Genomic DNA, 22,696 nt, shown 5'->3' with positions numbered 1-22,696 from the left:
TTTCCGTAGCTCCAAGTCCAACTATCGGCTTTACAAATACCGTTTTGAACTATTTTCTACGTTGCATGCTGCAATTTATAAATACATCTGACTATATTCATAATCATGATATAAAAAAAAAGAATATTGTTTTAAGAATTTGAACACTTATATTAGAACGTTTTCAATATCCAGATAAAATATAAATACCTTAGAAAAAATTATTTTCTGGTAAAGTTTCTTTGTCTTAATTTCGTTTTCTCTCTCTCTCTACGTCTATGGCCAGATTATATCATCGTATCTTTCTGAGGCTACCTAAAAAATATTTCGAGATAGATTTCTTATAATCTATCTAATGGATTATTTCTGTATAACGAGGAGATGATGAAGTCACCTAAATTGGCTTCTCACTTCCCATTCTTCTATAACAAAGATATTTGATCCACGATAGGACATTCAAAGAGAATTAGGTCAGACTTTCGGTGATTATCGAATTTTAAGTCAGTGATTTTCTTTCCCTTTCCGAAAAAAAATGACTTTTTTCAGGTTTATATTGGCAATGGAATACAGGTTAAACAGAAGTATTTAAAAATGAAACTTTATAGAAAAAATCTTAAAATGTTAGCAGCTTATAGTCACTAAAATAAATGACTTTACAGAGAATGAAATTAAAATATGATAAAATCAATTTCATTAATAGCTAAGAACTTTGAAAATGTTATCCCAAGTAAAACTACTAATTTTTAATTGAATACCGATGTTGGATTTCATTTAAAAAATCAAGCAAAAAATAACTATGAATTAAAAAGTATTGCATGTTTTAATAATAAATCTTAAAAAATAATAACGTGTGGCAGTCCAAAGAGAATTATTCCAAAGTTTTTATTATCATTAATACTATAAGCACAAAAAATATTGTCATAGAAAATAGCGTTCAACATTTCTTTAATTAGATATTACTTTATGTAACAATTTTTTTCATCCGATTTTAAAATAAACATAGCTATTTATCTCAATATCTTTCAGCAAAAAAGTTAAAAATCTCAGAAAACATTTGCATTTTTTTAAAAATAAAGTAAACAAAGTAGTTCATAATGGAATAATAAAATTGCAATTATATTAGTTAGAAAAAAAACTTATTATAATTGCATCTACTAATAGGAAATTTTGTATTTTAAAATAATTATAGCTAAAAAAGGATGAGGAATTTACGGAGAAAATCTAAAGCAAATTATGGAAGATATAATTCAAATTCAGAAATAATCAAATGTTCAAAAGTTTTACTGATAAGCAGCTTCGTGAACATACAAAATTAAATTCTAAATGAGCATTAATTTTAACGATGATATCATTAAAATAAATACTCATGACGCCTTTAATTATTAATGGTTATAAAATGCAAAAATTATAACCCCGCCCCTGTTTTTTTGTTAATTTTTTGAAAAGTTAAAGACTATGCTAATTATAATACTGGTCTTAAGTTTCAAATAATTTATAATTTTAAATATTATTTAAAAATAAATAATAAACAATATAAACATTAAAAAATTACTAAAAATTAAGAAAAGTTATTTAAAGAGGGAAAGTACGTATTTAATAAAACTTCAATTTCAAATAAAATCAGAAACTTTATGTTTTTATTTCTGAAAATAATTCAAATTATAAATATTTATTTTTACACTTTAATCCGATTTTCTGCATTTGAATTACTTATTTTGCTAGTCAGAAAATAATAGTTAATAAGTTTACAATTTAATTAAGGGATAAACCGACATTAAAAGGGGAATATTCTATTCGAGGAATTAGTACCGCTTAATTCTGAAATTATTTACTCTGTACTCTAAACCTTCAATCAGTAAATTGGAATCTATTAGTTCATTTCATTATTAGCTGTGTATATATGCGTAACGAATAAACCTACAGACTAATTTTTCTGTAAATCTTACTAATAGGTTTTACACATTGAGTTGTGACATATATAAAAGGTAAGAACTCATTATTTGTATTAAATCCAAGCAAATTATTTCAATTTGTCTAATCTGTAATAAAATATCTACGAGATATCTTCAAGAGAATATGAGTTATAAAGGATATATTAGCAGACAAAATAGAATAAGAGCGAGTGAAAAAAAAAATTGTGTTGCCTCAAAATTTTTATTCTAAGCTATATATAGAATAAAATATCTTGAGAATGAATTTGAGGATTTAATTCCCTTTGCTGCCAACAGAATACAGATATTTTTCGTGCCATAGCATGTCTGTTATGTTTTGTTCATACATTGAGAATATAATTTTTTACTATGTAATAACGAACTGAAGTTGCTATTTGAAAAATAAGATATTCAAGTTTATATTTAACATTGTTCACATTTTTTTCCTTACTCAATAAAAACTGTTTTTTGACATTAACCATAAAGCGAAATTTAGTTTTTATTGCAATTTTCCATTGCTTTATTTAAGAAATGAAAAAAATTCTAAGATTAATTTTAAAAAATCAAATAAGGGTTAAAAATTCTATAAAGCATGTATAAGGTAACGCAAATAAAATTAAAGAGAAAAAAAAAAGATGTTTCCTTAGCAATTGCATTCTTTTTTGTTTTGTTGGTACAATTGAGAATTCATATTTATTCTGCAATAATGAACTGAAAGTTGATAATTGAAAAATAAGATATTAAATCCTATATTTATCATTGTTCACATTATTTCTTAACTAAAGCTGTTTTTTACCATAAACCATGAAACGAAATTTGGTTTTTAAAAGCAATTTTCCATTATTTGTTTAAAAAGTGAAGATTAAAAAAATGTTATAATTAAAAAAATCAAATAATTAAGGATTAATAATCTATGATAGAAATTTGAATGTTGACATAATTTACACAGTGACGCGTTAACCGTTTTTTATTTTACATAAAATTTTACCGTTCTTCGAATATGTGTATTCATATACAGTAGACTCCCGATTATCCGCGCCTGTCGCACTAAGTATTTTTTGTTTGTTTGTTTGCTTCCAAGCAAAGAGAAAATGCTTCCAAAGCAAGAAGCAAACACAAATGACTGATTTCTTCAAAAAGGTGTAGTTTTACAGTTATGCTTTTGTAATTACATAATACATTATAGTATTAAAACAGTACATATGTATTAATTTTTCTGTGTATCCTTGACGCCTCTCGTAAGTACAAAGCACTTTTCTGTTTTCATCAACAAAATGCATTTTAGGTTAGTTTTGAGTGATATACTAAAATATTAAGCGTTAGTTAAACATTTCCTGCTGTTTATTTTACGTTTTAATGTACATAAAACGATTTTTCAAAGTTGGAATGACTGTTTTCTCTTTTGCTATACCCGTTTTTAGCTTTTTTCGGATTATCCGCGATTTTTGTTATCCGCGGCGACCGCGCCACCCAATTCCGCGGATAATCGGGAGTGTACTGTATATATATTCCTGCCTGCTTCACCCCAGCCCACATTTTGACAAGACGTATGGAACACATTTTACTCACAAAATGGTCAAGGAGAGATAATATCTAAAATCTAATATCAAAAGAAATGAAATTGCTTTAATACCGTATGCCATAAAATCAAGTTGAAGCAACTGATCATAAAACAAGTATCAGGAAAATAAACATTTAATTTTGAGGATTCCTGTAACAGAAACCCGTCGCGTGGCCTCCAAATCTAACCCGCCACTTCTTGGTGCAAACGATTAAATAACGGTAAAAGCAAAAACGCAGCCTCCAAGTATAAAACCTTAGAAAAAGCATCAAAGGCAGAGCGCAGTGCACTGAGTTGCTACCCATTTCCAGAAGTGCTGCTTTTAGCATCGCCATAATATTTTATCAAATGTCCCATTACTATGTGCCAGCAAGTCATAAAGGCCATAACTGGTGGACTGGACCCGCCCTTAAGTACACAAGCCGATGTGCACACACGTATACACTGACTCAGAGAGAGAGAGAGAGAGAGAGAGAGAGAGACGCAGCGATTCTATTCCAATCAAAGAGGATATCTCCATGCCATATCATCCAATCAAAAACTCAGGTCCGACGCATGGAAAAAAAGCAGAAATAGAAAAAAAAAAGACAAAGAGAGAAGGAGAAAAAAAAAATTGGAAACAGGTACGGTGGGAGAGGGCAATAAAAAACTGTCTAGGAAGGGAGGAAATCGTTGTTTAGTTGTTATCACGACGAAATAGATACATGCTACCATGTCAGGTGCTCCAGTCGGGTTGATACAGCTGTGGTAAGTTTTGATGGCGCATTCCCAGCCGAGCTGATAACACTTATCGGACGCTAAACCGGGATCAGTAACAGTCGCTTCTGTCTTGTCTGTCTGGAATCCGACCCCTTTCAGAAGTTGTCAAGGACGCTCACGAGATAAATAATAATGCATCAGTGATAAGAAGGCTGCGGCAACAGTGCCTGTGCAGACTGGGCTAAGAAGAATCACCTCTGTATCGGCCACTAATCATCTGTTACCTTTTTTTCTTTCCTTCGTAAGATATTACATAAAAAGCGGTAGAGTGGAGGGTCCGTTATTTAGAAAAAAGGCTATCACTTTTTAAGGAGGAAATTTATATGTTTTCTCAATAAAAACAACCAAGAAATTTTTTATTAAATCATTAAAAATTTCAAAAATTAAGTAAGTATGTGGGAATGCCTAAATCTGATTTTTTTAAAAATCGATCAAAAGAATTTTAATATTAGTGACGGACATTAGGTCTTTAAAAAAATTTCTGAAGGTTTTCTCTACATATTATATAAGAACAATGACTAAGAACAACCATGAAGTTCTTTTCTGTTCCCATTACCTGGCTGGGGCAGTAACAATTGTACTTTTTATATTCACATACAAAAATAAATAAAAATTATTATAAATTCAAAAATAATTTAAAAACACCAGTAATATTAAGATTTTATCAAATAACAAAATTAATTGAAATTAGCAGAATTCTCTTATAAAAACGCCGTTTGAAAAAAAAGATACTGTACAGAAAAAGTTAAAAATATTTGTTAAATTCTTTTAACGATACTTTAATTTTTCTTTTCAATTGAAAAATTCAATGAAATATTCTTCGGTAATCTATCACAATCTTATAAGTAAATTCAGTTGCATTAACAGGGTACAAAGAGCCGTAAAAAATAAAGAAATAGACAGGTACAAAACAATAAGAATTTATGTAAGAAAATTATTTGATTAAGACGTTTTAAAAATACGACAAATATTAAAAACGGAAACACGTAATCTCTATTTTAATAACGATTATCTTTGATTTAATAAAGATTCGATTAAAGGTATTTAATAAAAGTAACTTAAAGGAGATATTTAAAAGACTATAGAAAGTTCTTTTAAAGTTTGTATGATAAAATATTGTCAAAATTATTTAAGAATTTCCTATTCACACTATGAAAAACGTACTAAAATATTTTTTTATGCAAAGTATGTAAATTTTTTTATGCAAAGTTAAAATGCAAAGGAATTGCAAAAAGCATTAAAAAAACATAGATCTCTTAACTTTTAAATTTTTCAGGCTGAAATATGAATTTAAATCAGTTCTGTAACTGCAGTGAAAAAAAATTCTTTGCAGGGAAAAGAATCAAACCAAAGCAATTTAGCAAGTCTGTGACAAATTTTTTTTTAGCCAGCAAATCAAGAAGCCGTGAAAGCATAACAAGCGACGAGGAAAGTCGACACGGATAATTTATTAATTAACTGCAGGAAAGAAAATTTTCAAGGATGCTTACTTCATAATTGCAAATGTCCCGCCATTCTAAATCAAAGTTGGTTTGCAAAATTTGTTCTTATATTTAGCAAATACATATATATAAAAAGTGAACCATTTTCTTGCATCGTAACAGCATGATAACATCGGGAATGTTTTATAATTTACGCTTTTACGCTCACAAAATCCGGAATAAGTTGTTATACATAAAAGATGGAATTAAAAACAAATTATTGAAAACCATTTATAAAGAAAATACAAAACGATTAATATATGCTGGAAAGCTGTTAGTAAAAAATATCTGCAGTAAGAAGTGTGAAAGTAGCAAACCTTGTAAATGAGGCACCGAGAACAAGAGCGTACTAATCCACAATCTATTAAAAATGAAGATGAATGTTCATATCTGTTGGCTCTCCACATGCTAGACTGTTTAATCTAGAATTACCAAACTTGGTACATATACACTTCGAAATAAGAACCTCTGAGCAATTTTTTTGAAATTTTAATTACAATTTCAATTAATCAAACATAAAATGAAATGTTGGCCTTTTCCTGAAAATGTTATAAAAATAATTTTTATATCATTTTAAAATTCAAAAAATTACTTTTTCATTGATTTCAATTTTTTGCTTAATAATAATTTTTCTGTTTTTAATTAATTCAAAAAATATGTAAAGTATATTTTATAACAGTATATATCATCATTGAAATGAAACTGAAGTCATAGTTATTGTTACTACAAATAATTCACCCTGGTTTTCTTTCCCATTTTTGATTATCGAGATATGAAGATTCTGCTTATTTTTTTCCATTCTGAGTAGCTTTTCCAGTCAGTAAAAAGCATACTTAATTTTTTTTTTGTTCTACTTGTAATTAAGGTTTAATTTCCGAACCAAGTAATGCTGAAATTCCTTTTTTACAATGCATCTAATTTTAAATACTGCTGTTTTTTTCTGTGATATAATTCGATGTAAAAAGATATTGATTGAAAATTAAGTAAATGCATAGAGAACAGAATGGTGTAAGGATTCTAAAATATTGTGAGCTACACGTCCTACAAAATTTGAAGATTTCGCCAAAAAAAAACCCCTTAAGATCAAGTTACACAAAATATATAATCGAAATTTTCAGCAGCCATTGAATCCAACGGACTAAAGGATCATCAAAGGCGAACAGTACTATATACAAAAATTATTGTGAGCATAATTCGACAAGTGTTACTATATAATGCAGAGGAATTAAAACATTTTTACTACTCTAGTTGTCAAAAGAAATATATTTTCCATTTCAATATGATGTTTTGAGAAAATCGTAATTTGATCAAAAATTGTAAGATTGGTTGGTTTGTTTGAGGTTTTATGGCACAAGAACCAATATGAAAGTTATACTGCGCCAAACAAGTTTACTTCTAATTCAAAGTTTAATAATAAAAAAAGTTTCTATAAAAGTGATACAAAAAATAAACATTGGTTAAACGATGATAAATTACAAAAAGTCATAACGAACCCATAATAGTGAGTTCAAATTAAGGAATAAAAACCTACAGATTTTAAAAAGACAAAAATGTTCTTATGTGGATCTCTACCAAGCAACAATGGAAAAGTCACTGCTGTTGTTTTGAAGTAAAACAAGCGTTGATCATTAAAATACGGGCATTCAATAAGGATATGATAAACTGTTCTTCCACAGCCACAATGTGGCCATATCGGCAATTGATCATTTAATAACAGATATCTATGTGTGAATTTAGTGTGAAAGCTTCTCAGACGAGTTAAAACTGTGTCATGTTTTCGATAATTCAAAGAAGGAAATTTTTCTATGATAGGCTTGCAAGTATGTTTAGAGTTTCCGAATCTCATTGAGTTTGCCAGTTTATAGAAAGAAGCTTTTCACCAGTTTCTTCAAATTGCATGCAGGTATGGGTGTTTCTAAAAAACGAGTTGCGGATTTGCCACTCTTATCAGCCTGCTCATTACCACATATTCCCACACGGGATGGTATCCAGCAGAATAAAACTGTAAAGCCTCGAGAGATGATTTTATAAAATAAATCTAAAATCTTTAAAATATTTGGATGAGCATGATTTTGAAACGATTTTAAAGACTGTAAAACACTTAAAGAATCAATGTAAATAATATAGCTTCCACTAAAATTTCTAATAAAGCATGCAAAACTGCAGTGGTCCCAGCAGTAAAAATGGAACAACATGAAAAAGTGTAAGAAGTTTAATTGAGTTTCTCAGCACCTCATGACTAGAAGACTAAAGAGAGATCTACTGATAAAAATTTAGAAGATTATAGAGTATATATTAATACAACAGGGCATAGTTTGTGCATTTCTTATTCATAAATCGTTTTGTCGCAGACCCAAATCATTCATAATCATCTCTATCTCTATAATTAATAAAGATGAATGTTATGTGTGTGTCGGCCCTCAACAGTGCAAACCGTTTGACCTAGAGCTACTAAATCTGGCACAAATGTATCCCGAAGAGTAAGAATGTGCACGTCGGAGTGATATTTACAAAAATTCCATTAATTAAAAGCGAAGCGAAATGTGGGCGTTTTTTCGCAATAATTTCCGATATTATTGCACTAAAATGAATTTTCCACCGTTTCAAAACTTTAAAAATTCTCTTTTTAATAGTATTGATTAAAAAGTCGTTCGAGTTTTTTTTTCTAAATTTTGACAATTTAAAAATATATATTTGTATTGTCTCATTTTCAACAATAAATTATATTGCTCTGAATTTCAAATCACTTAGATTGTTCCATCAAATATTTAATAGCATGATTTTCTCCCATTGTTAAAAACTAAAGAAGAAGGATTTTGTTTCATATCTGTTTTATGTTTTTAATATCGTTATGAAGTTATGGGACTGGTCTCCATTGGAAATGTCCATACACACAAAGGACAGAATTTAAGTAAAACAATTAAAATAAAACGCCTTTAATGTCTGACAATTTGACGGAATTATGAAGTTATATCTAAATAGTGTATCTAAAATTAATTATAATAAATATTCTTGGCGAACCTGCTGATCGCCACAAGCGATTAGTTACAATTATACACTTTTCTTGATTACAAAATATTATTACAAAAGACTCGTTGATTAGAATACTGTAAAATTTTTAATTTAGAATAGTCATGTTCTTTAATTTATTTTTAATCCTATAAATAGAGCAAGTAATACAGAAATAGTGATTTTATATTCATTTGTTATTATAATGGCGTCAATGAAGGAGTAAGTCCAATTTGTTTTTTAGTTCCATCAATTCAAAACAGCCATAAATGTTCAGAGTCAACTTTGGGGTTACATAAAGAACCAAGTATGGAAGATACTGACACATTCGAAGTTAGGATAAAAATGTTGTGCGATAGTAGAAATATTGGCGAATACGTGGCGAGAGTTGGATTGCCGTTGTGATATTCTTCGAGTAGCCAATGATATTCAAATTTGAAATTTACTGTTGCAAATGGTTTTATTAAAAATATTTATAAATATCTTTACAATATATCGGAACAGCCATAATCCAAATTATAGTATTTTTTTTATAATAAATTTGAATAATCAGAGGAAGACTTTGTTAGCATCCCGTATTTCGTTTATATGTTTCAAAGACTCGGCTATACTAGATTAAAAAAGAGTGGCATTTTGTGAGAGCAGAAATGACTTTTGAGGAGCACGTGAATTGTGATACCGATATTAAGATTCAGAATTATTCATAATTGATTAATTAAAAGTGGCTAGTGCTAATTGAAGGCTGCAAAAAGTGGGAAGTTATTTCACTTTCTTTAAAAAACACAATGAACTCCAAAGAAAAGGACCAAACTATTTTGTTTGTCATTAAACTAGTAAAAAAACTTCCAATGAGTTTAATTCGATTCATAATGTTATATTTGATATTCATTTAGCATGTTAGATGCCGATTAAAGATTTGTTAATTAAACATCTGCCTATATGCACATATATCGTACATAGGTTATTATTATATAGTAATTAGTATTCAAGACAGATTCAAAGCAATGGAGGTATGATTTTTCAAAACTTAAAATATTTTTTTTGTTTGAAAATTTAATTATTGCCTTAAATATATCTTTTAAAAACTTTAAATTTATTACTTTTAAATGAATGTGCACTGGTAGGATTAAATCTGAAATAATCACAATTGTTTATTAAAATTTTATCATATTTCAGTACATCAGTCTTTTGAAAATCATACCAACTGTATATAAACATTTTTTTTTAAAGTAGAACCAACATACTTCTGATTTAGAGTTGCAAAAAAACTCCTTAAAAGAAGTAGCCCATTTATATACTTAATAATTTCATTTAAATCATAGATACTTAAATTATTCATTTGTTCTTGACACATGCATTAAAGGGTTATCAAGAATGGCAATCATTGTATTATATTATAAATATAATATAATACAATGTAAAATAACTAACCAAATTGTAATATAACATTCTCAGTTAATGTTTCTTTTTGAAATTGTGAAAAACTTCTTTAAAATTGTGAAAAACAAAGTGCATTCTTATTAATCATACTAGCCACCTTTGGCGACCAGCCGGTTCGCCAGTATTACCGCTCGCTACAATTTTCAATTAAATATTTTAAGCAACTGGTCTCTTAATAGATTCTCAAACAAAACATTTTTAATCTTCAAATTTTGATAGTCATACCAAACTTATACTGTTGTTTAGATCGTTTCGTTCAATTTACTATATATATATTTTGCTAATTTGTTGTCATTTCCGGTAAAACTTCAACTTTAATTTAAAGTGGAAATGATGAAATTGCAATTAACATAAAGATATTTTTTAATAAAATCAAGCGTTTTATTTTATTTATCATCTTTATTATTATTGAATATGAGTATTGCAAACAGAATCGCTCGGTATTTAAGTCTTATGAGAACTACAAAATATTTTTCATAATTTATGTAATATCTCAAACAATAATTCAACAAAAATTCCTCAGATGCAGCATAAAATTCAGTTTTTAGTTTTGCTTTCAAAAGGATTGAAATGAAATCAATAAAAATATTTTGTTCCAACTTATAAATATATTTCAAAAATTATGAAGTCTAAATTTAATGCAGTAAGGTATCAGATTCTGAGAAATATTCTGGACACTCCAAATTTTAAATAAATGAATGAATGTTTCTATTTTCCACGATCAACTAAGACTTATTTTTCAAGTTTTGAATGTTAAAAATTTAGAAAAACTCAACATTTTCATAATCTTAGGCCAATTAATCTTGAGAAACCTGCGCGCTGATTGGCGTATTTTCTTTGAAACGAACGATGGAAAATCTAAAATTATCCTTTTTTTATTGAATAGTGATATTCAAATTTTCATAAATCAGTCAGTTTAAGTGATTGATTTAGTTGATTGGAAATTAACTCTTTTTATTTAAAATATTAGTGTTTCAAGAACATTTTGTTATTCGTGATTTCTACAGCAGAAGCTTTACGTAAAATCAAAAATTCGTTATTTATTAGAGCATTTATTGAATCAAGTTACATAAAATATAATCATTTTCCATCTAGACCATTTTAGCAGATCTGTGTCTTACTAAAGGTTTACAAATTAGCTGTGTGGCTCTGATTTGAATGGATATCCTGTTTATATTAAACAAAACTTGCCTTAAAATAAAACTGATTTATTGGATTAATAATATAGAGAGTGTAAAAGATCATAAAATAATTTTTCTTGAATTTATTTTTTTTAAAAATAATATTTCATATTTGTTTCATTTCCTACAGACACGTGCCGAAAATTATATTTTTGCAGATTTCATTTCCAAAAGATTTAATTTATTTTTAGTTGGAGCTTTAATCAATGTGATGGCAACACTTTGAAAAAAGCTAATTTTTTCCCATGAATGCGAAACGTGCTCGTGCAGCTTAAATTTTATTTTTATTTTGTACGAAAAAAATTGTTGAAAAATATAGTTAAAATATTTATTTAAAAATTCATTAAAAATAGAAATTTAATTTTAAGGTTAAAACATTGGTATCATTTAAAAGATAAATTTTTGATTTTTAACTTCATGTAAAAATATTTTTTGTGCGGTAATATTTTCAGAAGTTATAGCAGAAACACGCCAAAATTTCGCTTAATTTTTAAATAAATAAAATTCTAATTAAAAATTCGAAAAAATAACCCCCAGGTGCACATTCCCGGCCTCCAAGGTATACACGTGCCAAATTTGATAGCTGTAGGTTGAATGGTCTGGCCTGTAGAGAGCCAACACACACACACACACACACACACACACACACACACACACACACACACACACACACAGCTTTATTATAAGTATAGATAAAAATATGAAAACAGGAAAAAGAAGTTCATCTCGTAATAAATTTTATCAGTTTACTAACTGATATATCCAGCATGGCTCAGAATTAAAATCATTTCGTATATAATATTTTTAACGGTGAAACTACTTTTATATAAAATATTATAAAATACAAAACTCTTTTCAACGTATAACCATTTAAATAAAGAGAATAAAAAACAATAGGGGTAGGGTAGTTCAAAGTTTTAACATTGTCCCATTCCTTATTTCGAAATCATCTGCGATAAATTAGAACTAATAACAAGTGAATGAAAAACTGCACAAAAATGAAATGGATATCGTTGAAAAGGCAAAAATGTTCATATTTCGAAGGAGAAAATTTTTAAAAGAATAATTTCTTTTGAAGTTTCAGTGAAAAAGAAAGCAAAATATTGGTAAATTTCTAATGGCCTGATACGGCTGCTGTAGGCGAACGAATGTTTTCATTTGTTCGGAAGGGCTTTATTTTTCTTGCTTCCGACAAAACGAATTGATATGTGCCTGTTTTTAAACACTGTTAAATCACTTTATGGCAGAAATGAAAATCTTGTAAAAAGATATGTATTAAAAATTTTTAAAAATATTTTAGAAAAATATGACAAAGTAGTTCAAAGTAATTATTAAGATGCTTAAATTTTAAAAAATTAAAAACAATTTTAAGAAATATTGTGCGGAAATGAAATTTATATGATTGAAATGGTAAAACAATGGTTTTACAAGGTTTTAAAATATTTCTTCTAAAATTATTAGCTTTAAATTATTGAAGAAAAACATTAAAATTTCTTTTAATTACTAATTAATTGAATATTTAACAAACTTTTGCATTTTGAGAAATCGACAGTATTCTTTCTCTTGCCTTAAAGAATAATTCTGAATTTGGTTAAAACCGTCCAGTCATTTAGGAAGATATGTGGAATATATATACGTATCTCCTGCTTTTTTGTCAAATCCTCAAGCGTACTCTCAAATATCCATTACTACTGCATAGTATTCAAACCTCATACTTATTAAGAGGCTTTAAAAGAATTATTTCAAACTATCGAGAAGCAAATAAAACACCGGAAAATCTAACACATTTCTGCTGTGAGGCTTCACATAGAAAAAATATCGAGTATTAATAATTTTCTTAAAAGCTGATAAATTTCTCATTTCAAAATACATATTAAATCTTTACTTTGTGGACCAATTTCCATAAAATTATTATTTCTGTTGGATTAAATTAGGTTATCATAAACTAATTGTTCAAGAATGAATGAACTTTTCTGTTAGCGATAGATTTAAAAAATCGTAGCAGAAATCTCGTACTTGATTTATTTGGAAAATTACGCGAAAATAATTTTTTTTAAATAATATAAAAAAAATGAAATACAACATCTTTCTTTATTCGCATAAACATCTGATTTAGCAAGATCACAGGCAAAAATATTTTATAGAAAAAATATATTGTTCATGCACAAGGAAACAGCTGACTTGCATAATTTGAAACAAAATTTTGTAACTTTAAATCAGCAGACATTTTAAGATCACCACCTACAGATTCATACCTTATAATCTTCAGACTAAAGAAAGAAAATGATACTCGTAGTTTAAGAAGCTCATAACGGAAATATTATAGTTGCGCTAGATACAGTATTTTTAAAAAAAATTAAATTTGAGAAAATTTAGATGAATAAAACACCAGTAGAAAATTATCAAATACTTGAAAATTATCAAAGATACGTTCTTGTTTAGAATTATATTTGACTACTTTTTTAATCCGATATTTAAAACCTTTTGGCTGTTTGCAAACTGAATTTTATTAACACAAGTGTTTAATTGCTTTTAAATTTGAAAAAAAGGCGTTTTTCTGTACGTAGTTTTTTTAAATCATTATTTTTCCAATATTCTAACAACGAAGCTATAGTTGAAATTTGAAGGGTTATTACACAACTTTATTAAATAACAAATAAAGTAACTTTATTAAATGACAAAATCCTTTTTGAATTAAAAAGTTTAATTCTCAGAAATTATAAAAATTCATATTTGCAATTATAAAAGAATTTTAGCAAGGAAAAAACATGAAAAATTTGGAAATATCAATCAAAGATTTAAAAAAAAATTAAAAAATTGTTTGGCATATACAACCTACATTTCATAAATCAGTTCTATAGTTCTGAATTCAAATATTGATGCTTTTAAAAAATTTTATATATAAAATTATGCTTGGTAAAATACAATTGCTATTATAAGTTATCTGAAAAACTCTGAACAACCCAATTTTTGCTAATGCACACACATTCACAAATTTTTACATCTTTTCTTAAAGACGGATAGACTGTAATAAGGATGTCAAATGCTAGCATGAGTTTCATCTATACAATGTATCATTTCAGGGTAGTTGTTTTTTAATTCGGAGTACTGCAATAAAGATCAGTCTCAAAATTTTTTTTCTTTAATTAATATTTTTTTCTTTAATTCAGAATGAAATAACTAAAATCGAAGTTTTGTTCGGTGTTTAATAAATTTATAAAATACCTTAAAAATTAAATTGTTATTTCAATGATGTTTTCATATCAATCAACAAATAGCCTGAAATTTTTTCCTATTGAGTTTCAACTGCAGCAATAGATTTCGATTATATAATTCAAAATGACTGCAAAAACTTTAGTAGTTTAAAAAAAACTTTTAACTGAGATGTTTTTAGTTTTGAATACCGATATTCTGGATGTACTGGAATTAGCCAAGTTTCAAAGAATATAATTAGATCCTTCATTATAACTTTTAAGCAAAGGTAGAGAAACAAGAACTATATATATATATATATATATATATATATATATATATATATATATATATATATATATATATATATATATAACATTGCTAGCTAATTTCAGAAGAAGGAAAAAAAAAAACACGAAAAAAATGATTATAAAGATTTAAAAACTATTATCTTGAATGACAAATTGATTCTACAACATATTCGCTGACATTACTTGATTATATAAAATAAAACAAAGGATAAAAGGAACATTTAAACAAAGGAAGAATACTAAGAAATTATTTAAAGAAATCCCACCTGCTACAAAAAAATTAAAACTTCGTTTTCTTTAAACTAAACTTCGTTTTCTTTGCATAGAAAATTAAAATGAAGTCAATTAAAAACCCTTTGTCCAGAATTGAATATTAAATCATGAAAATTCGGAAATAATTTGGTTTATAAGAGAAATATTTTCACTATAATGCAATTAAGCCAAAATAAATGCGAGTAACCAAACTAAATAATGCATCATTATTTAAAAGTATATCACATTGTAAAACGATATGTGCTATAAAAATGATCATTTTTTAACTTTATAAGAGTTTTATTTTTAATTATGATTATTATATTTTTCATTAAATAATAATAATAAAACTTCTGTAACTTTCCAATTATCTTATTTTTAAATTCCAGAAAAATGTAGAGAAAGAGAAAAGTGTTGGTACACACAGTTACAGATTAAAAAAAAAGAAGAGAAAAACCTACAATACTGATAAAATAATGTCACGCATTTTTTAATAATCTTAATTTTTATCCTTTAATAAGATATTTATCAGTTGCAAAGAAAATTTTAGCATTATAAACATTAATTTAATGAATCATTCCTGCAAAAAAGGAAAACAAAATTATTTGGCTTATTAGGAAAAAAGTATAAAAATCACGCGTCTAGAAAATGAAATTTAAATTTTATTATCTGATATAGGAATGAAAAAATTTGAATTTTACAGAAATTATATATCAGCTTTAAGTGCGTTAATGCAAACTGCATTTCTTTAGAATTTTTATTTGCAAAAATTTGTCGACATTCATATTTATTTCCTTGAAAGATAATTTTTAGTTAAAAATCGGTATGTTTTTAATATTGAGAAGATTCTAAAAAAAGATCAAATTTAAGACTTAATATTTTTTACAGGAGTTTTCTTTCATACGATAAGTATCCCTTCACGAAACTTTGTATGGCTGAAAGTAAATCATTCCCAATTAAATTATGAGCTAGCCTCCCAATTTATAAGCATCGAACCAAAAGATATGTATGACAAAATGTCATTAAAATTATATATTTACAGGTAAGTACAGACGAAGCCTAATCTTTTCACATTTAAAATTGAAAATTAGATTGATTTGAATATGAAAATTTTGTAGTGCATAAATTGAAATGACTATGGAAAGACTATATGATTTAATTAAGAAATGAAACCTTAATTTATAAAGTGAAATTTTTTATATACTTAATTCTCTCTGATGTTAACAGAAAGGTCGAATAATCTATACCTAAACAAAATCCCATACTTTATGAATCACTTAAATAACCGAGAAATCCATTAAATGAAAATCTATATAAGACTTTCACAGCACTAACCGATGATTCTAAAAATCAGGGGAAACTATTAATTAAGAAAAAGAATAATGCTTTTTGAAATAAATATACTTACAAATATCTACTAACCTCTTTCCCGTGTCTTTTCTCTATTGTCTATCGTATCACCAACAAACAGGCTACGGCGAATCTTCAAGGAATTAGGTACCGACGAGAGATTTTGCCGAACAATATATAGAAGATATATCCATAGGCTTCTTTTTCTTCATTTCTTTGTTGGGTAAAATCCAAATCCAGCATTCAAAATCCGAATGTTTAAAAATGTAAGTAAATTGAGGACATTTCTTTTTAAAATTTGATCTTCTTAGATTAGTATTTTCAGCAATATTTTTTAAAGTGTATACGAAACAATAGAAGCATTCAGTACTTAAATTAATAATTTGTATTGATCCATATACTAAAATTATGCAAGCCAATTTTTTTTAAAAAAAATATAAATCGTGTAAGAGATTTATCAATGCATTTTTTCATGCAAATTTCGAGAAAAAAAATTTTTATGCAGATTTTTCATTCGCCCTCAGTTATCGACGTCTTCACAAACATTGTTTCACTATTCAAATCCAATGGTAAATACATTTTTTATATATTTATTTTGATATAATCGTCTGCATCAGTCAGATGCAATTTTTGCATTTCTCTTTCAAATAAATACATATAATGCTGCAATTTATATTACGTGTGAACATAACGATGAAATTTTGCCTCATTTCAGGAAATATCCTGTTTCGCACGTAATTTCGAATAAAAAGAAATACATTCTTGAAATAATTTTTGCAGCGAAGAGAAACAACACAGCAAAATCGGAAGAACCATTTTCAACTGAAATGAATAATCTAAATGCTCCAGATCGATCTTTCCATTTCGGTCGACTATGTCACTAATCTTCTTCACTTCCAGAAATTCTGAGAGGATGTAGATTCGATTCCGTTTACTGTAACAAAGTGCAATCCAATTCAGGAAGAAAGCAACAAGTAACGGTGATATCACTTTCCTGAATAGTTCTGCAGCAGACGAACAATCCTTCCTTCATGAGGAAAAGGCAATTGCAATTCCCAACGGCAGACTGACTACCTGAAAAGAGAAAGCAAGTTTCAGAATTTTTGCAATGGAAGAAAAGAATTGCATATTATTTACAAAAATAGTTAAGCCTCTCTCTCTTTTTTGTTATATTCTCTGCTACAATCAACAAACAGAAGAAAGTTTAGCAAAATCGCTAACTATCATAAAATTTTTGCTAATAAAATCGCAAACATTAATAAAAAAAATTAAATCCGTGATTAATTTTAAACTTAAACACAATTTTGCATACACCTGATTTTTTTAGAAATATTAAAGATCTTGGGGAACTTTTATAAAATAACAAATCATGTGTATAGAGTAAAAATAGGATTTACTATCATTAAAACATTCAGCTAAAATCAACAGCTTCTTTTTAAACAACAGATTAATTATTTTTTTAATTGTCGATCCATTTACAGCCTGCATCTTAGTCAGTTGATTTAATTCATATTTTTTTAGTACTTTTATTCCATTAAATAAGTTAAAAAAGCGCAAAACCTTAAAATACTTTTGGCAGGGAATGATTTAAAAGTTTCTGAAAGATATTTTTAATAATTTTCACAAACTGCAAAGGTGAAGCATGTATATTTCATATTTTCTAAGCTCTCTTTTGCAAATTAGGTAAATTTTAATTTTTAAAAAATCATAACACGAATTTTCTAAAAAATCAAACTCTATTCTAAGGAAGAACGCTAAACAAAAAAATATAATTTTTTCTACAAAAATCTATATATATACTTTAATTAGCTAATAGGTTATAATGTCTTAACAAAAAATTTAGAATATTAAACTCTAATTCTGAAAAATAATTAGCAGCGTATCATAAAAATAGTTACGGTAAAGTATATAAATGAATGTTTGAATATTAGCTTTTATTTAGATGAAATTTTAAAAAAACTTTGACAAAAAAAAGTGATTATAACAATACGAGAGTGGCCGCTAGGACTATTATAATAACTTTACAAACAGTGCTTCTTCCATTTCATTGTCCAACTTGATAAATAAACTTTATCTAATGCGGTATATTGAATTAGCAATTAAATTCAGACAGGACTTTCGGAAAAGTAAAATTTATCTTTACATTTTAGAAACTAATCTTTTTGCAAGAATTCAAGTATCCAGTAAGCTCAGAAATTAAAAAAGGACGTTTCGGGCAAGTTGAATAAAAAAAAAAGCATTGATCTTAGAAATAAGGGAAATAATATTGCGTTATAATAGCAGAAACTATTATCTCAGAAAACTAGCAATCATCTCAACATATTTAATAGCACTGAAAAGGTTTATAAGAATTTTTATTTCATCTCGTAAAAGATGAAATCTTAATTGATGTTTTTAAAAGTAATAATTAGAAAATTATTTCCTATATATATATATATATATATATATATATATATATATATATATATATATATATATATATATATATATATATATATATATATATATATATATATATATATATTAATATGAGTATGTACACACATAAGCACGAGGCAATAAAATCTAAAATCAAGGGACTTAAATATAGGCTAAAAAATACATTTAATTAAAAATTATTAAATTCTTCTTATAATTTATTCCAAAAATAACAAAATTAATTTTTTTATATTATTCGTAATATAGAATAATTAATAATTAGCTGTGCTCGCATGGAACATTTTTACTGCACTAACTTTACTGCTACAGATCAAATTCTTAAATTTCGGTAATTTTTAATCAAATATATTGATATTTAATTAGTTGCACTCAACCAAATAATTAATATTACAATTAGTTTGCCAAAACAGGAACATCCTATAAAGCATTAAGTTCAGGAATACTGGCGGCAGAAATTCTCACGGAACTTTATTATATCTTAAAACTCCTATTTGTATGAGTTGTATAGACAGCGAATTAAAATGACGTCTTTATGCTCTCAAAAAGAATGCTTCTCCTAGATTTTTTTTAATATAATTACGACAACCGCTTCAAACATCCGAATATATCATTCCACATATCGAATCTTATACAGAAAGTACCATCACTTGAGCAAGTAAAAATTTTAGGTCATAGTATGAAATTGTTCATGCGTTAATGTCAGCAAAAAGTAAAACGCAGTAGTTTTATAAATATGGCTGCAAATTACACTATGAAAGTACTTAGCGCAGCGATTGGGCATGTGCAATTTGATCTCAAAAGTAATAACCCTCCTTAATTATATTTTTAAAATTTGGCTTTATTCTTTTCTTGAATTCAAAATGTCTCTGAAACAGAAAAAAAAAAAATAATCTAAAATATTTTATTTCAATATCAGTTTTTTTTTTTTTTTTTTTTTTGAAAACAGCGAAATTGAAAAAAAAAAAATTCTTAGTAAAATTATGTCGTTTTTTTTTTTTTTATTAATCTATTCTTCATATAATAAATTAAGCGTGAAAAGCTATCAAATTTAAGGAATGATTTTTTTTTTTTTTAAGTAGGAATCTTTAAAATTTCTGATGCTTTGAAATATTAATACATTGATTATTTTTCTGTGTGAAACAAATGTTTATGAGATTTTGTCTATAAGCAATTCCTCTCAATTTTCATAGTTTGTTATTCACTTAAAAATAAATAAATATTTTTAATTTGAATTATAAAGGATAATAAAAAAAAGAAGAAGAGCGTGCCACTTAAATAAAGAAAAATAACAAATCATAACACATCATTTTCTATAAAAAATTAACAAACACCATCCCAAACGATTGTAAGTCGATGGTTACTTTAAATAAAACAAAAAAATCGCAACAGTTTAAGTCGACAAAAATTTTAGGACAACTAAAATCGTATTGAAACAAATTTGAAAAATTTTCCTAAGTTTCATAAATTTATACGAAGCAGTTTAAAAATATTTGATATTTAAAAAAAAATTATAAGAAAATTAAATTTCTATCCACTGGATAAATTGAAACTTTCAGTAAAATGCAAAATACAGTTAATATCTTTTTTTTTTTTTTTTTTTTGAAAAACATTAATATTACAAAACGCGTTAAGCAACATATTGTCTGGTATAAAAAAGAAAAATACGCAAAATTTCGTAAGAATAAAAATGTTATGAAGAACCATTACAATGATTCAACCGTAAAGCTTAATTAAAGATATAAAATTTAACACAATAAGGGAAGATTACAGACTTTTCTAATCAAACAAAAATTTAGCCATTCGAGAATTCTAACTTATGCTAATAATCAACACGAAATTCTGCAACTGACATTCTCAGAAAACTTATACCATGATCGTTTTTGCCAAATGTGCACCAAACTTTATTCTAAAATTCGATGAGATTAATAAATCCGAAGAATCTAGTATACTTGTCAACTGGCTAATATAAAATTTCGATACGTAAATAAAAAAAAAATGTAATTCTTGATTAGTGAATATTTCGGTCTTGCGATATGAGAAATAAATAAAATGGTGAAGAGACGGGGATGGGAGTTTACAAATTTATAATATTTTTTCTCCTACTTCTTTTTATGATTCATCAAGCGTTCATCACTGCTTTACACTGACCCATTTTACATTTGTTATATTTAGAATTAGATCAAAATTTTTTGAAGTATTTTTTTTAAATAAAATCAGCTTACATGATGCATTAGAAAATGAATTCAGATCATTGCATTACTTTTAAGATATACTTAAATGATAAAAAATTATTTAGAGTAGAATTCAAGGTAGATTAACAGAATGGGCTGATGTATTAATATTTTTTGAAAAAAAAAAAATTCTTTTGTTTTCATTGCCGAAATCAACACGTTTAAAATAAAATCTTTTGGATAAAGATGATAAAATTGTTAGTAAAAATTAGGTAGAATGAAGGTAAATGTCAAAGATAAGATAACTAGGAAACAGACAAGAACGAAACACATTTAACTGGCGTCTACTGTCCAAAGGTTAAGTACTGAAGGAAAAAAATTGTAACCTAAAACGAAATAATTTAATAATATGGAAATTGATCTGTGATATAAATGATAAATTTCATGAAATATATATGAATAATACAAGCGCATCTCTTCCTCTATACATAATTTCATAGAATATTACAACAAAATTAAATGATAACCATAATTTTTTTTTCAACAAAGCATTTAGGTTCAATTTTTGTCTCAAATAATAATAAAATATTAGTAACTGAACTTGTTACTCAATTTGCTGTATGATATATTTCGTAAAAATGCTATTGTCTTTTAACCTTAAAGCTTTAATACATACTTGAGAATATAAGGAAATCAAAAATTCAAGCATCTTATAGAAGGCGTTCGTCGAATTCTATGAGAATATGCAAATATTTTATAGAAGGCGTTTGTAGAATCCTATAATTATATATAAGTATCTTTTAGCAGACATTTGTAGAATCCTATGAGTATATACAAGTATCTTTTAGAAGACGTTTGTAGAATTCTATGAGTATATACAAGTATCTTTTAGAAGACGTTTGTAGAATCATCCTATGAGTATATACAAGTATCTTATAGAAGGCGTTTGTAGAATCCTATGAGTATAAACAAGTATCTTATAGAAGGCGTTTGTAGAATCCTATGAGTATATACAACTATCCTATGAGGATATGCAAGTATCTTATAGAAGACGTTTGTAGAATCCTATGAGTATATACAAGTATCTTTTAGAAGACGTTTGTAGAATCCTATGAGTATAAACAAGTATCTTATAGAAAACGTTTGTAGAATCCTATGAGTATATACAAGTATCCTATGAGGATATGCAAATATCTTATAGAAGGCGTTTCTACGATACATCTATTCAAAAGTATTTAAAAGTCCAAAATATAAATATATGAATAAAGAATGCCTGCAATGTATATATTCCATTTAACTTTTGCCAAATAAATAAATAAAAATAACTGGTAGAGATATGTAACGAAAAATTTCTGAAAGTTCAATTTTAGAAATATTTTGGCAAAAAGATTATTTGTTTTTACTATAATAAAACGGTAAAATTTCAAGAAACATCATTCATAGTTTTTCTGAGCTTTTCAATATATTGGAAAGTACTGAATTTGGCAGACAGATATTAAAATTATTAAAAGTTAAAAAAAAATACTATGACAACTGATAATCAGTCTTTGAAAAAAAATTATTCGATGTCTGGGGATTTCTCAGAGATGAGCCATTAACTAGAAAGGAACATAATTGTTCAGCTCATGTGAACTTTGAAC

General features: G+C 26.8%; 1 long non-coding RNA gene across 1 annotated transcript in view; it reads left to right on the top strand.

Annotated features, from left to right (window-relative positions):
• Positions 1 to 17,291, top strand: part of LOC129987273 (uncharacterized) — a 46,842-nt gene extending 29,551 nt beyond the window's left edge. The window contains exon 3 of the long non-coding RNA XR_008785572.1: positions 17,162 to 17,291. This is a non-coding gene — a long non-coding RNA (uncharacterized LOC129987273). The remainder of the gene's footprint in view (positions 1 to 17,161) is intronic.
• Positions 17,292 to 22,696: the final 5,405 nt, after the last annotated feature.

The sequence above is a fragment of the Argiope bruennichi genome, chromosome 1 (genome assembly GCF_947563725.1).
Source record: "Argiope bruennichi chromosome 1, qqArgBrue1.1, whole genome shotgun sequence".
In the NCBI taxonomy this organism is placed as follows: domain Eukaryota; kingdom Metazoa; phylum Arthropoda; class Arachnida; order Araneae; family Araneidae; genus Argiope; species Argiope bruennichi.
This window is presented reverse-complemented; position numbering and strand designations above follow the sequence as displayed.